At 44.0% G+C, this 15,055-nt stretch overlaps 1 pseudogene; it reads right to left on the minus strand.

The window, feature by feature from the left end:
• Positions 1 to 14,504, minus strand: part of LOC124021025 — a 34,061-nt pseudogene extending 19,557 nt beyond the window's left edge.
• Between the last annotated feature and the right edge of the window lie 551 nt (positions 14,505 to 15,055).

The following is a 15,055-nucleotide window of genomic DNA, read 5'->3' on the forward strand; positions in this document are numbered from 1 at the left end:
CTGAAACTAGATCCTCTACATATTGGTCTGAAACTAGATCCTCTACATACTGGTCTGAATGAAACTAGATCCCCCTACATACTGGTCTGAAACCAGATCCCCTACATACTGTTATGAAACTAGATCCTCTACATACTGGTCTGAAACTAGATCCCCCTACATACGAGTCTGACACTAGATTCCCTACATACTGGTCTGAAACTATAATATATTATAATAATATATGCCATTTAGCAGACGCTTTTATCCAAAACTAGATCCTCTACATACTGGTCTGAAACTAGATCCCCCTACATACTGGTCTGAAACTAGATCCCCTACATACTGATCTGGGGAGGTTCTCTTCTGTACTGTTCAACCAATCCAGTAAATGTGGAGGATGAGTTAAGATGGAGTGTCTCCTTGTTAACATCCAAAAGTGGAAGACACACAACGTCACAGGCTCTCTTTCCATTTCCCCTGAAAACTGGAACATCCGGTTGTTGGGGACTCAGCAGAGGCTACTCTCCATGAAAGACCTCTCTATCTGTCACAGTGAAGAAGAAGCTGGTACATCGTGGTTAAAGTCTTGGATATGTGATTGCATAAGTGACACCTTGAAGTGTTTCGGTGCTGTTGTGAAGCAAAGAAACCTTGACATGCCTTGTGTCTAGACTGTCGTTTGGTTGGTATTTGTTAAATCAGCCACCTCCTTGGCATCGAATAAGGCCTGGATCACTTGATACAGGATGAAAAGTGGATGTAATCAGTGTGTGAGGCGAGCTGAGTGCTGAACTGGCATGTTTCTGGACCTTAAGCGTCATTCACAAGACCTCTGACTCATTCCCTCCATATGATCCAAGTCCCCACCCCTTGGCCAACTGGTTAACCTAACGCATTGGTGTTACCGTCTGTAGTGTTAAACCGGTACAAAGAGTGTACCAACCCTAAAATCTTTATTTTCAAGTCTCACAGTTGTAGGCTACACTTTGTGTGAACTGTGAACCTAAACCCTCATTCAGATGGTGCTAAAACAGCCTAGATAACTAAACCCTGCGGGCCAGATGCAGAAGGATTAACCACTAATGTGTGTGTGAAGTGACGTTTTGCCCCCCCCCCCCCTCCCTCCTCCTCCCCTTAACCCCCTTGTACTTCCAGACACTATGTACGTAGATCTAAACCCTGGTTTGATGTTGATAATGATGTGTTTTTCTGAGTGCCAAGCACCAGATATTGTTGTTGATGGGGTCCGGGGGGGTGGGGGTGGGGGGGGTGCTCATTAAGTGGGCTGCTCATTTGATGGCTACTTGGAGCAGGCCTTTACCGAGAAGCTGCTTAAGCACCAGTCCCTCGTGGCACGCTTGGACAGCCTCGGGTGGAGCCTCCAGATTGTGGGCCAGATGAAAACTAGGACAAAGACATTGGCTAGGTACTGCTCTGTTTCAGCTGGCGTGGACTGTTTGGGGAAGGAGGTGCTTTCTGTACCCTTGAGTGCCATGTATACAGGGACCTTTGAAATCATTCAATTGAATGGTGGATTGAAATAAAATGGACTTGGTGGATGTAAATGTGTGTGTCTGCACGTGTGTGTGTGTGTGTGTGTGTGTGTGTGTGTGTGTGTGTGTGTGCACGTGTGTGTGTGTGTGTGTGTGTGTGTGTGTGTGTGTGTGTGTGTGTGTGTGTGTGTGTGTGTGTGTGTGTGTGTGTGTGTGTGTGTGTGTGTACACATGTGCATGTGTGTGTGTCTGCACGTGTGTGTGTGTGTGTGTGTGTGTGTGTGTGTGTGTGTGTGTGTGTGTGTGTGTGTGTGTGTGTGTGTGTGTGTGTGTGTGTGTGTGTGTGTGTGCACGTGTGTGTGTGTGTGTGTGTGTGCACGTGTGTGTGTGTGTGTGTGTGTGTGTGTGTGTGTGTGTGTGTGTGTGTGTGTGTGTGTGTGTGTGTGTGTGTACACGTGTGTGTGTGTGCACGTGTGTGTGTGTGTGTGTGCACGTGTGTGTGTGTGTGTGTGTGTGTACACGTGTGTGTGCACGTGTGTGTGTGTGTGTGTACACGTGTGTGTGTGTGCACGTGTGTGTGTGTACACGTGTGTGTGTGTGTGTGTGTGTGTGTGTGTGTGTGTGTGTGTGTGTGTGTGTGTGTGTGTGTGTGTGTGTGTGTGTGTGTGTGTGTGTGTGTGTACACATGTGCATGTGTGTGTGTCTGCACGTGTGTGTGTGTGTGTGTGTGTGTGTGTGTGTGTGTGTGTGTGTGTGTGTGTGTGTGTGTGTGTGTGTGTGTGTGTGTGTGTGTGTGCACGTGTGTGCACGTGTGTGTGTGTGTGTGTGTGTGTGTGTGTGTGTGTGTGTGTGTGTGTGTGTGTGTGTGTGTGTGTGTGTGTGTGTACACGTGTGTGTGTGTGCACGTGTGTGTGTGTCTCACGTGTGCAGTGTGTGTGTGTGTGTGTGTACACGTGTGTGTGCACGTGTGTGTGTGTGTGTGTGTGTGTGTGTGTGTGTGTGTGTGTGTGTGTGTGTGTGTGTGTGTGTGTGTGTGTGTGTGTGTGTGTGTGTGTGTGTGTGTGTGTGTGTGTGTACACACGTGTGTGTGTGTGTGTGTGCGTGTGTGTACACATGTGCATGTGTGTGTGTCTGCACGTGTGTGTGTGTGTGTACACGTGTGCATGTGTGTGCGCGTGTGTGTGCACGTGTGTGTGTGTGCGCGTGTGTGCGCACGTGTGTGTGCACGTGTGTGTGTGCACGTGTGTGTGTGCACGTGTGTGTGTGTGTGTGTGTGTGTGTGTGTGTGTGTGTGTGTGTGTGTGTGTGTGTGTGTGTGTGTGTGTGTGTGTGTGTGTGTGTGTGACATTGAGGGTGTCATCAAGCGTATTGAGATGATGTCACCCCACAGTTGCACAAGGCCCTGTTGTGTTGTCCCTGGGCTGTTTGCCGGTGGGTTAGCTTGAACACTTGCAGACTGACAATACGTCCCAAATGGCACCCTGTAGTGCACTACTTTTGACCAGAGCCATATGGGCCCTTGTTTAAAAGTAGTGCACTGAAATAGGGAATAGTGTGCAATTTGCAACGCGGACTGACTGACGCACTGTGTTGGCTGGGGCTGGGTCTGGGCCTGGGTCTGGGCGGGACACTTCCTTTGCCTGAGATAACACCGCCAATGATCTGAATTGATAGTGAGTAAGGCTGAGTAAGTGATGGGGGATGTTGGAGAGTGAAGGCTGAGTAAGTGATGGTGGATGTTGGAGAGTGAAGGCTGAGTAAGTGATGGGGGATGTTGGAGTGTGAAGGCTGAGTTAGTGAAGGGGGATGTTGGAGAGTGAAGGCTGAGTTAGTGATGGAGGATGTTGGAGTGTGAAGGCTGAGTAAGTGATGTGGATGTTGAGTGAAGGTGGTTAGTGTGAGCTGGGGGATGTTGGAGAGTGAAGGCTGAGTTAGTGAAGGGGGATGTTGGAGTGTGAAGGCTGAGTAAGTGATGGGGGATGAGAGAGTGAAGGCTGAGTTAGTGATGGGGGATGTTGGAGAGTGAAGGCTGAGTTAGTGATGGGGGATGTTGGAGAGTGAAGGCTGAGTTAGTGATGGGGGATGTTGGAGAGTGAAGGCTGAGTTAGTGATGGGGGATGTTGGAGAGTGAAGGCTGAGTAAGTGATGGGGGATGTTGGAGAGTGAAGGCTGAGTAAGTGAAGGTGGATGTTGGAGAGTGAAGGCTGAGTAAGTGAAGGTGGATGTTGGAGAGTGAAGGCTGAGTAAGTGAAGGTGGATGTTGGAGAGTGAAGGCTGAGTAAGTGAAGGTGGATGTTGGAGAGTGAAGGCTGAGTAAGTGAAGGTGGATGTTGGAGAGTGAAGCCTGAGTTAGTGAAGGTGGATGTTGGAGAGTGAAGGCTGAGTAAGTGAAGGTGGATGTTGGAGAGTGAAAGTAACCAATAAAAACCTTGTGGCTGCAGCCAACTGCAAATCTAACACATGTCATGTTGTACCGTACTATAACTACAGCTGAGGTAGCGTGAGAGAGTGTGTGTGTTTGTGTGTGTGTTTGTGTTTGTTTGTTTGTTTGTTTGTTTGTGTGTGTGTGTGTGTGTGTGTGTGTGTGTGTGTGTGTGTGTGTGTGTGTGTGTGTGTGTGTGTGTGTGTGTGTGTGTGTGTGTGTGTGTGTGTGTGTGTGTGTGCGCGTCAGCTACCATGTCGGCATGGACTTCCTATTTACACCTGTTGTCTGACTACATGTCTGAGAATCCAACATGAAGACCATTAGTTTGATTCTGCTGGAGCTGGCCCTGTTCCAGGAGGGGTATAAAGGCTAGGCGGACACAGGGAGGGGTTCCTGTGCTGAGCTGGATAGACTCAACGGAGAGTTGAATCGTGGTCAGCGGGGAAAACCTAAACTCTGAGGCTTTTACAGTTGAGATGAAATACAACACTGCGGCCAGAGCAGAGCTGAGCATTAGCTGAAACTGGGCCAAGAGGACTTGAAGTCTGTTCTGTGCAACAACTGAAATATAATCGTGGCAATGACTGGAGTCAATGGACTTTACAGCTCTAAAAGGAATACCTGCTGTAGTCAAAAACACTTTATTAATGTAGTGGTCTACCGCCGTGGAGGTGCAGTTCACACCTGGTCAGTGACACCAAATCTATATAGTGCACTACTTTTACCAGAGCCCTGTAGGCCACAGCTGTATGAAGTGCACTAGATAGGGAATAGGGTGCCATTTGGGACACAAATGCCCACACTTGATATAACTTTAATAACCCTTGTCTTGGTAACAGTTGTCTTGGTAATAGTTGTCTTGGTAACACGTGTCTTGCTAACAGTTGTCTTGCTAACTGTTGTCTTGGTAACACTTGTCTTCGTAACACTTGTCTCCGTAACACTTGTCTTGCTAACAGTTGTCATGCTAAAAGTTGTCTTGCTAACAATTGTCTTGCTAAAAGTTGTCTTGCTAACAGTTGTCTTGCTAAATGTTGTCTTGCTAACACGCGTCTTGCTAACACTTGTCTTGCTAACACGCGTCTTGCTAACACGCGTCTTGCTAACACTTGTCTTGCTAACACTTGTCTTGGTAACACTTGTCTTGCTAAACGTTGTCTTGCTAACACTTGTCTTGCTAACACTTGTCTTGCTAACACTTGTCTTGCTAACACTTGTCTTGGTAACACTTGTCTTGCTAAACGTTGTCTTGCTAACACTTGTCTTGTCTTGTCTTGCTAACACTTAACACTTGTCTTGCTAAACGTTGTCTTGCTAACACTTGTCTTGTCTTGTCTTGGTAACACTTGTCTTGCTAACACTTGTCTTGCTAAACGTTGTCTTGGTAACACTTGTCTTGGTAACACTTGTCTTGCTAACACTTGTCTTGTAACACTTGTCTTGCTAACACTTGTCTTGCTAACACTTGTCTTGGTAACACTTGTCTTGCTAACACTTGTCTTGCTAACACTTGTCTTGGTAACACTTGTCTTGCTAACACTTGTCTTGGTAACACTTGTCTTGCTAACACTTGTCTTGCTAACACTTGTCTTGGTAACACTTGTCTTGCTAACACTTGTCTTGCTAACACTTGTCTTGCTAACACTTGTCTTGATAATACTTGTCTTGCTAACACTTGTCTTGCTAACAGCAGTCTTGCAAACACTTGTCTTGGTAACAGTTGCTTGCTAAACGTTGTCTTAATAACCCTTGTCTTGGTAACTGTTGCCTTGCTAACAGTGTGTAGAAGGAGGATGAAAGGATAGAAGAGGGTTGTTGAATGAAAAAACAAGACATTGAATTGACATTCTCAGGTGTATGGTGAGGTGGAACTTCATGTGTGGAATAATCAATCAATCAATCAAATGGTGTACCATCACCATGAATATATGGCTTCAATGGCTCTTACACCTTACAGCATGTGCAGAAGGGGGAAATGTATCTGGATAGAAGGGGGTTATTGAAGTAAAAAATCAGTTGGTGTCCTGTATTTAATAAATGTTAAAGTGATGTCCTTGTGTTGCTGGATGGGATTTAGCGTAGCACTTACAGACTGCACGCTGAAGTGGAACCTCATGTGTAGTCATGGAGACCAGTAAAGTTAGATCCTCGTCCCATAATCTATAGTTTCATACCGCATGTGTGTTACATGCCAATACAGTAACGTATACTATATTACAGTACTGTAGTTCAAGACAACAGAGATTCCACTTCATGTCTGAGAGGCGCAGCTGCAGTGAAATGAAGACGGCCCTCAATACTGCCATTATAAATGTCAGGAAACACATGCCTCATGACGACTATTCTATAGCAGATTAAAAACAGGAGCGGAATGACCAGGATCCTTGTTCAAGATGTTAATCATATATACAGCACTGTACTATCTCAAAGCTTGCTACTGTAGTTAGCTACTTGTAGTTCTTGCTAGGCTTGCTTATGTGGTTAGCTACTTGTAGTTCTTGCTAGGCTTGCTTATATAGTTAGCTACTTGTAGTTCTTGCTAGGCTTGTTATATGTAGTTTAGCTACTCTGTAGTTCTTGCTATTTCTTGCTTGCTTCTATAGTTAGCTACTTGTAGTTCTTGCTAGGCTTGCTTCTGTAGTTAGCTACTTGTAGTTCTTGCTAGGCTTGCTTATATGGTTAGCTACTTGAACTGAACTTATAAGCAAACTCAATGAACAAAAGTCACTGAGGTTCTGAGGTTCTGAACGTGATTAAGAGACTACTTGTAATGTGTCTTGTGTGTTGTGTGGTTAGCTACATGTATTTCTTCCCCTTAACCTTCTTGTAGTTTCCGAACCCTTGTAGATTCTTGCTAGGCTTATTCTTCTGTGGGGGAATCACTTGTCATTAGTTCATCATTAAATGGCTTTCTTCCTATCCTGTTAGCTACTTGTAGTTCATACAGCTAGGTCTTCCCTCATACAATAGTTAGCTCTTGTAGTTCTTGAACCTCAGGAAGAGGAGGAGCTACTTGTGAGTTCTTGCGGTGATGGCGCTTGCCATCCTTAGTTGGATACGTTCCTATTCAGCTTGCTCTTGACTTCCATCACATTCTCTGCCCCTCCCTCCTTCCTGTAGTTCTGATCCTCCACCACTTACTTATTGTTGTTAGCTACTTGTAGTCACCTATCTTTATGCTTGCTACTCCTAGCTTCCCTTCTTCCCTCCATCCCACCTTCTCCTTCCCAGCTTTCCTCCCTCCCAGCTTTATAAGCAAACTCATTGAACCCTACTTCCCTCCCAGGTTCTTCATTCCCTCCCTCCCATCTTCCTTCCTTCCCTGATTCCCAAGAGACATTCCTTAGTCTCTGTCCCTCCCATCTTCCCTGTTGTCTTTCCCAACTTCATTCCTTGTGTTCCCTCCGTCCCCCGTCCCTTCCTTCTCCCTCCCTTAACCCTCCTGCCTCCCAGCTTTCCCCTATGTACCTGCTTCCCAGCCTGCAGTTTTGCGGCTGGCAAGGCCCTGATTCTGGGAGCCTGGTGGAACAGGGGGAATCATCCTCTGTCATTAAGATGTTACATCATACACAAACCACCTCATTGGTGGATACCCTACTCTTTCTTCCTCTCCTGATTGGAATCAGCTTGTCTGTAGTTACACAAACCAGCACAGAGTCTTCCTCATAGAACTCTTCCTTTGTAAATACACAAACCATCTCATTGGTAGATATAACCTCAGGAAGAGGATTGGACACTGTATATGTGATGGGATTAGATGAACGCCTACTAGAAATGGGATAAATGGTAGTCTTGAAATGCAGACTAAACAATGCATTAGTTTGTGATGTTCCATCTCTCTGTGCGTTGTTGAGCAATGGCCCACACGTCATTTCATTACATTTAAGTCATTTCTGCCTCTCCAGAGCGACTTCAAATTCTGCATTCACCTTATGACATCCAGTGGGACTCACTTAACAATAGTGCATCTAAAACTTAGGGGGGTGGGGTGAGAGGGATTACTTAACCTATCCTAGGTATTCTTAAAGAGGTGGGGTTTCCTCCGGAAGGTGGTGATTGACTCGCTGTCCTGCGTCGTGAGGGAGTTTGTTCCACCATTGGGGGCCAGGGCAGCGAACTTTTGACTGGGCTGAGCGGGAGCTTACTTCCTCAGTGGTAGGGAGGCTCCCAGTGCCCTTGTTTGGGTGTAGGGCCTGATCAGAGCCTTCCTGACTTCTTCCCCTCCAGCTCCCAGCAAGCCCATGGTCTTTAGCCGAGCTTCAACTGGAAGCCAGTCCCAGCTTCGTGAGAGAACTTGGGAAGGTTGAACACCAGACGGCTGCGGCGTTCTGGATGAGTTCCTTAATGGCACAGGCAGGGAGCCCAGCCAACAGCGAGTTCAGTAATCCCTCTTTCCCAAGTGCCTGGATTCCTTCCCCTCCCTGAGGCATCTTCCTTAGAGCATGAACCTTCCGGGCCTTTCCTTGATGTTAGTTCCAGGGTGTTTCCAGGATCTTCCTTCCTTCGCCTGGGGAGGAGGACCAATGGAGTTCCTTCCCGTCTTAGATCATGGAACCTCCTTCCCCGGGAGGAAGAGCCCCATCTTCCTTCAGCTTGAGGTCCCTCCCTCCCATCTTCCTGCCAGACCTTCCCTGGTCCTCAGAAGGGGAAAGGAGAAGATTAATTGTGTGTCGTCTGCCCAATGATAAGAGAGACCATGTGAGGTTATGACCCAGCCTGCAGTGTATGCGAGAATAGGAGAGGGCCAAGAACAGGCCCTGGGGGACACCAGTGGTGAGCACGTGGTGAGGAGACAGGCCACGCCACCTGGAATGCTTCCTGTGTAAATACACTAACTAACTCATTAGTGGATAGATCTGATGGTTCAGAACAGCCTAGATCTGTAAATAGAGCAAATCAGAGTTAGCTTGGTGGATAGTCGGAGCGAACCTCCTGTACAAGGATACACAAAGTCTTGAAACCTCATTGGTGGATTAGTAGCGGGAGAGCTACAAGGAACTCTTCCTTTGTAAAGAAAAACCACTGGTCTCATTGTTGTGGATAGTCAGAAGGGGTGCAACTCTTCCTCTGTAAAGACGGAAGGGAAACCAACGGTCATTGGTGGATGAGGTAAGGGAGAAGGTCTTCCTCTGTAAATAGAGGAAACCACAGGTTCATTGGTAGATATAACCCTCAGAGTTCTTGATCTGGAGAGAGAGGGGAGAAAGAGGTCAGAGCACAGGGTGGGAGTGTGAGCAGAAAGCGGTGTCTTGACTTAGCACACTAGATCGGATGTGTCGACCTTCTTTTCAAAATGGTTGACGGTCATCTGCAGAGAGGGAGGGGGCGGTCTCAGGAGGGGAGGAAAGGTGGCAAAGAGCTTCCTAGGGTTAGAGGCAGATGCTTGGAATTTGTGTGTGGCTTTGCCAGACTCTCTGTGTAAGTTGTTGAGCAATGGCCCAGGTCCGCGGGACACAGGCATGCTCGGCTGCCCGGAGCCCTTTCCTCATGAGTAAGGAGCGGGAGGGGAGGAGTAACCTTGATAGGGGACATAGAACAAGGGATGCAAACAAGGGTCCTGACAGGCAGAATCAGGAGCTTATTGGGACAAAGGTTTGATTGGGAAAGATGATAAATGGAAGAGGTCCGGTAGATCGGGGGGATTCCCCAACTTGGTCATGGAGCACCCCGAGTAGGGGCAGTGGGGAGGTATGGATAATAAGGGAATAATAATATAATAGTGGTCGGAGATTGGAGGAGTTGCTTTTATGGAAGAACAGACTAGTACAGATCATGTCATACATTCTGCCTTGTGATTTAGGGGTGAGGTCCCCCTGGAAAGAAGGACAGATCTGAATCAAAGGGTTGATTATTTAAATCGCCCAGAACTGTGAGAGGTGAGTCCTCAGGGAAAACTTATCACATCAAGTGATGGTCGTCCGAGGGAACATGTGGTAAATGATCAACCATTTAATAACAATGTCATAACTGTGACAGCATGAATTCAAAGGAGTAGACAGAAAGGGGAGAAAGAGATCTGACACTGGGAGAGATGATGCCGGTGCCATCTGTCATGACCAATGTGACAATATGACAGAACAGTGACATATATTGAGCAAGGGAGCAGTGTTGTCTGTGGTGATCCAGGTTTTATGTCAAGAAGTGGCTGAGTTAAACCGATGAACTCTGCCTTAGTTGCTACATTCAGTTCCAGAGGTATTAATGAATGAATTTTAAAAAACAGAGCCTGATTTGTTATTGTTTAAAGAGAACAGGGATAAACAGACACTTTAAGCATCTCCTAATGCAATGTTGAGATTGAAGGACTCCCACCTCTCAACAGAAAGTTAAGTCTAGAAAGAATCTTATTGGTTATAATGAATGACAGCATGTACCCTTGCAGTCATGTGGTTTTGTTTTCACACAGTTCAAAGTCATTCCGTTGAGTGTAATAGTTTCTGAGTGTTGTTATTTGCAGGCCATTTACAGTGTTGTTTACCCACTGGTTAAAAGAACACAATGATTTGAACCTAGAAAATCGTTTCTACACAATTATTTTGATAAAATTATGTTAGCTAGAACCAACATCAAACAATTAAACCGTTTACTGTAATGAAATGAAGTGAAAATGTGATACAACCTGTGAATGGAATAGTTGAGTTCTATACAGAAGAATTGACATCTGTGCCCAGTAGCAGAGTCATTTTACTTTCAGGAACAAAAATAGTCTAAATTAAGATAATCACTCTAAGACTACACATCTTTAAAAAAAATTATAATCGATGATACGATGATACGAAGACAGCAAAGAGCTATGTAGGTAGCTAACATTAATCAAGTCGTTCAGTTGAGTGTAAAGTTTCTCAGTCAGCTAATCATGGAACCTGGCTAGTGAAGAATTAGGACGGCAACTACGATAATTACCAATTATCTTTGATACAAAGACGGCTATGTAGCTAACTGAAAAAGAAATTGCTAAGATAAGACAAATCAAACCGAGATATAATGAAAAAGTTAAAAATAAACTGCCGTGGAATGCAGATCAACTCAACCGGAAGCAGGCATGCTGAGTCATGACTTTCCTCATAGTAAGGATGAGTAAGTAACCTTGTCCGAGCCAGAACGGACAAACAACTTTCCTCACAGGCAGCGGGCTTATTGTGACAAAGTTATTGTTAAACTATAAATGTGTACTGGTCCGGTAGATCAGGGATTCCCCAACTTGGTCATGGAGCACCCCTTGGGTGCACATTTTATAATAATAATAATAATATAATATGCCATTTAGCAGACGCTTTTATCCAAAGCGACTTACAGTCATGTGTGCATACATTCTACGTATTTAGTTGTTCCCCCTCAAGCACTACACATCTGAATCAAAGGGTTGATTATTTAAATCGGTTGTGTAGTGCTAAGGGAAAACGCACCCAGGGGGTGTGGTCATGTGGTCATGTGGTCATGTTCAACCATTTAATAACAATGTCATAACTGTGGCTGAGGAAGTAGATAAAAGCGGGGTATCTGACCTATGATGCCTGCCATCTGTCATAACAATGTTGACAATATAGTGACATATATTGAAAGGGAAGTCGGCCCACAGGTTTATGTCGTGGCTGTGTTAAACCGAGAATTCTTAGTTGCTACATTCATTTTTGGACGTATTAATGAATGAATTTTAAAAAACAGAGCCTGATTTGTTATTGTTTAAAGTGAGGATTCCAGCTTTAAGCATCTCCATATATGTTGAGTTGAGGACTCCCACCTCTCAACAGGAGTCTTCATGTGGTTATAATGAATGACAGCATGTACCCTTGCAGTCATGTGGTTTTGTTTTCACACAGTTCAAAGCATGTATTTGATCATTTGACCATTTACAGTCATATCCCACTGGGCACACACTGTTTGAAACAACATCGTTTCCACGTCATTTTAATTAAATTATGTTGAACCAACATGGAATTAAATTACGTCGAACTAACGTGGAATAGACGTTGAATTGACATCTGTGCCCAGTGGGATATTTTACTTTCAGAAATGAAAATAGTCTACTTTATACTGTAGGTGTACATCTTTGGAAAAAAAAATATAATCCCGACACAACAGATGAGATATGATTATCTCCATAAAGTATAAGCTTATCATAAATAACCTGCTATGGAATCAAGTCAACTCAAAACCACGAGCTAAATAAACTGCTGTGGAATCAATACAACTCAAAACACCACGAGCTAAATAAACTGCTGTGGAATCAATACAACTCAAAACCACGAGCTAAATAAACTGCTGTGGAATCAAGTCAACTCTAAATAAAACCACGAGCTAAATAAACTGCTGTAAACTGCTGTGGAATCAATACAACTCAAAACCACGAGCTAAATAAACTGCTGTGGAATCAATACAACTCAACACCACGAGCTAAATAAACTGCTGTGGAATCAATACAACTCAACACCACGAGCTAAATAAACTGCTGTGGAATCAAGTCAACTCAAAACCACGAGCTAAATAAACTGCTGTGGAATCAATACAACTCAACACCACGAGCTAAATAAACTGCTGTGGAATCAATACAACTCAAAACCGCGAGCTAAATAAACTGCTGTGGAATCAAGTCAACTCAACACCACGAGCTAAATAACCTGCTGTGGAATCAAGTCAACTCAACACCACGAGCTAAATAACCTGCTGTGGAATCAAGTCAACTCAACACCACGAGCTAAATAACCTGCTGTGGAATCAATACAACTCAAAACCACGAGCTAAATAACCTGCTATGGAATCAAGTCAACTCAACACCACGAGCTAAATAACCTGCTGTGGAATCAAGTCAACTCAACACCACGAGCTAAATAACCTGCTGTGGAATCAAGTCAACTCAACACCACGAGCTAAATAACCTGCTATGGAATCAATACAACTCAAAACCACGAGCTAAATAACCTGCTATGGAATCAAGTCAACTCAACACCACGAGCTAAATAAACTGCTGTGGAATCAATACAACTCAAAACCACGAGCTAAATAACCTGCTGTGGAATCAAGTCAACTCAAAACCACGAGCTAAATAAACTGCTGTGGAATCAAGTCAACTCAAAACCACGAGCTAAATAAACTGCTGTGGAATCAATGCTGGGCTGCTATTTATGTGTTTCGAACCCCGCGCGCATCCACGCTGAGGGTCTATAAAACGCCTGAGCGGGAAAGGGAGGAAGTTCAAAGATTGTTGTGTCCTTGAATAAAGAGGGAACTTCACCCTAATTGGCTCCAGTACTACTGTGGCTGACCGTGTAAAACACCATATTTCACTGCGTCTGACCCGTGTATATGACAATAAATACAAAATAAATCAAATACTGTATCCATGGAAAAAACGACATTTCGAACCTACTGAACGTGCTCTGAAGGAAACCCAATAGCTGCCTTGTCATTGGCTCAAGCACCCCTGCGATTCGAATGACGTATGAGGCCGTGACGTCGACATATGTTTTATTCTAACGGTGCAATAAATGATTTGGGCAGTGATTATGTCCATCCTCGATGGAGTACCGTGTGAATCCAGTTTACGTTATGGTGTAGTTTTGTTTTATCCCCGTAGGCAGCAGGGAATAATAAAGAACTACCTTGTTTCGACTTTATAGTTCCACTATTTAATTTATCCATTCAGCATATTGGCTGAGATTAATGCAATACTACTGTCTATAAAAAATAAATAAAAAAGTCGTAACCAAACCACACATCAACATGTCTACAGGACTGTTCTGTATGGGGTATACCCTACCATATCCCAAACATATGCCATAGTACTTTAATATAACGACCACTAAATACTTTCCACACCCTGACAGATACAGCATCACGATTCATTGACGTGGATTAAACCATGACTTGGCAACGACCGGACAATCATGACATGTCAATGAACTTTAGTTGCCAAGTTTTATCCAAAGCTCCATTCATTGAATTCAAATGATTCTAAATGAAAATGTCAAACAAAATAAAAATGTATGTTCTCATAATGAAATAAAAACATCTAGTTAGTTGATAACAAAGTTGTCAAAGTGAATAATATTGATGTGATGGGCATACCTTGGAGTAGCTGTGTGTGGCTGTGCCGTTTCTTTAAATGGATGCAGTCAGCATAGGCTCGGTTAGCAGCGTTCAACTTGGAGAAAACTTCTCAGCAACGTATCTTCTTGAGTCACCTTTGCAGAAACACTCATGAAGCTTCATAAAATGTCTCTTCATAAAGAAAAAAGTTTGTGCAATTTTCCAAGTCTCCTTGCTGTGAACGGTTAAAAACATGAATTCAAGTATTGCATTTTTTTTTCTTCTTTTAACTTCTCTCTTTGCATACATTAATTATATAATGTATACATTTTAAATGTATACACATCATCTTGTTAGTCAACTTTGGCATAAGTGTAATATATACAACGAATAAAAGAAATAAACAAAATAAAGAAAAAAAGAAAAAACTGTCATTCAACAGTAGTCAATGTTGGTGAGAAGAGCTGTAGGTAATACAGGTTAAAGTCATGAACTGCCCAACCACGCTACTTTTACTACTTCTTCAGCGTCTAATTCCTTCCAGACGTCCTGGGTTTATGCTTCCTGCACGTAGCTCCTTACATTTCAAAAGACTCTTAACCAGGGAGAGTTTTTGGACTTGTTTTAATAAGGGGGGAAGGTTTGGGGATGAGGAGGAGCAACATATTGAGGAGAGAAGAAAAAAAGTTGATGCCCACAAGTAAGTACCCCATTCAAACTTCTGAGACGTGGACCCGGGGATGGAGACGTGCCTTAGGCGAATTAACCTGAATGTTCTTGGGGAATACATGCAGAGAGATTGCATTCGATTTTGAATACGTGCAATATGCTTTCGAAATTTGCAAATAGTTTCTTTACTACTTTGTATGGGGGTTTTCCATGACAATGTCAGAGTATAGCCTACAGGTAAAACACATAATCCTTTAGAAAAACAAAACAAAAAAAACCACTGCATTTAGTCGTTGTTATACTAGCTCGAAATATTAACTATTATTCTTGCAATATAACTTGCAATATTTTCCTGCTATCATTTCTGTGCCCGTAAAGACCGTAATTATCCATCTGGTATTTGTCTGCCATCCATCAGTAGGAGCGCAGAACAAGCATTGGCCAGCAGGGTGCGCCATAT

Source organism: Oncorhynchus gorbuscha, unplaced genomic scaffold (assembly GCF_021184085.1).
Source record: "Oncorhynchus gorbuscha isolate QuinsamMale2020 ecotype Even-year unplaced genomic scaffold, OgorEven_v1.0 Un_scaffold_1025, whole genome shotgun sequence".
Lineage (NCBI taxonomy): Eukaryota > Metazoa > Chordata > Actinopteri > Salmoniformes > Salmonidae > Oncorhynchus > Oncorhynchus gorbuscha.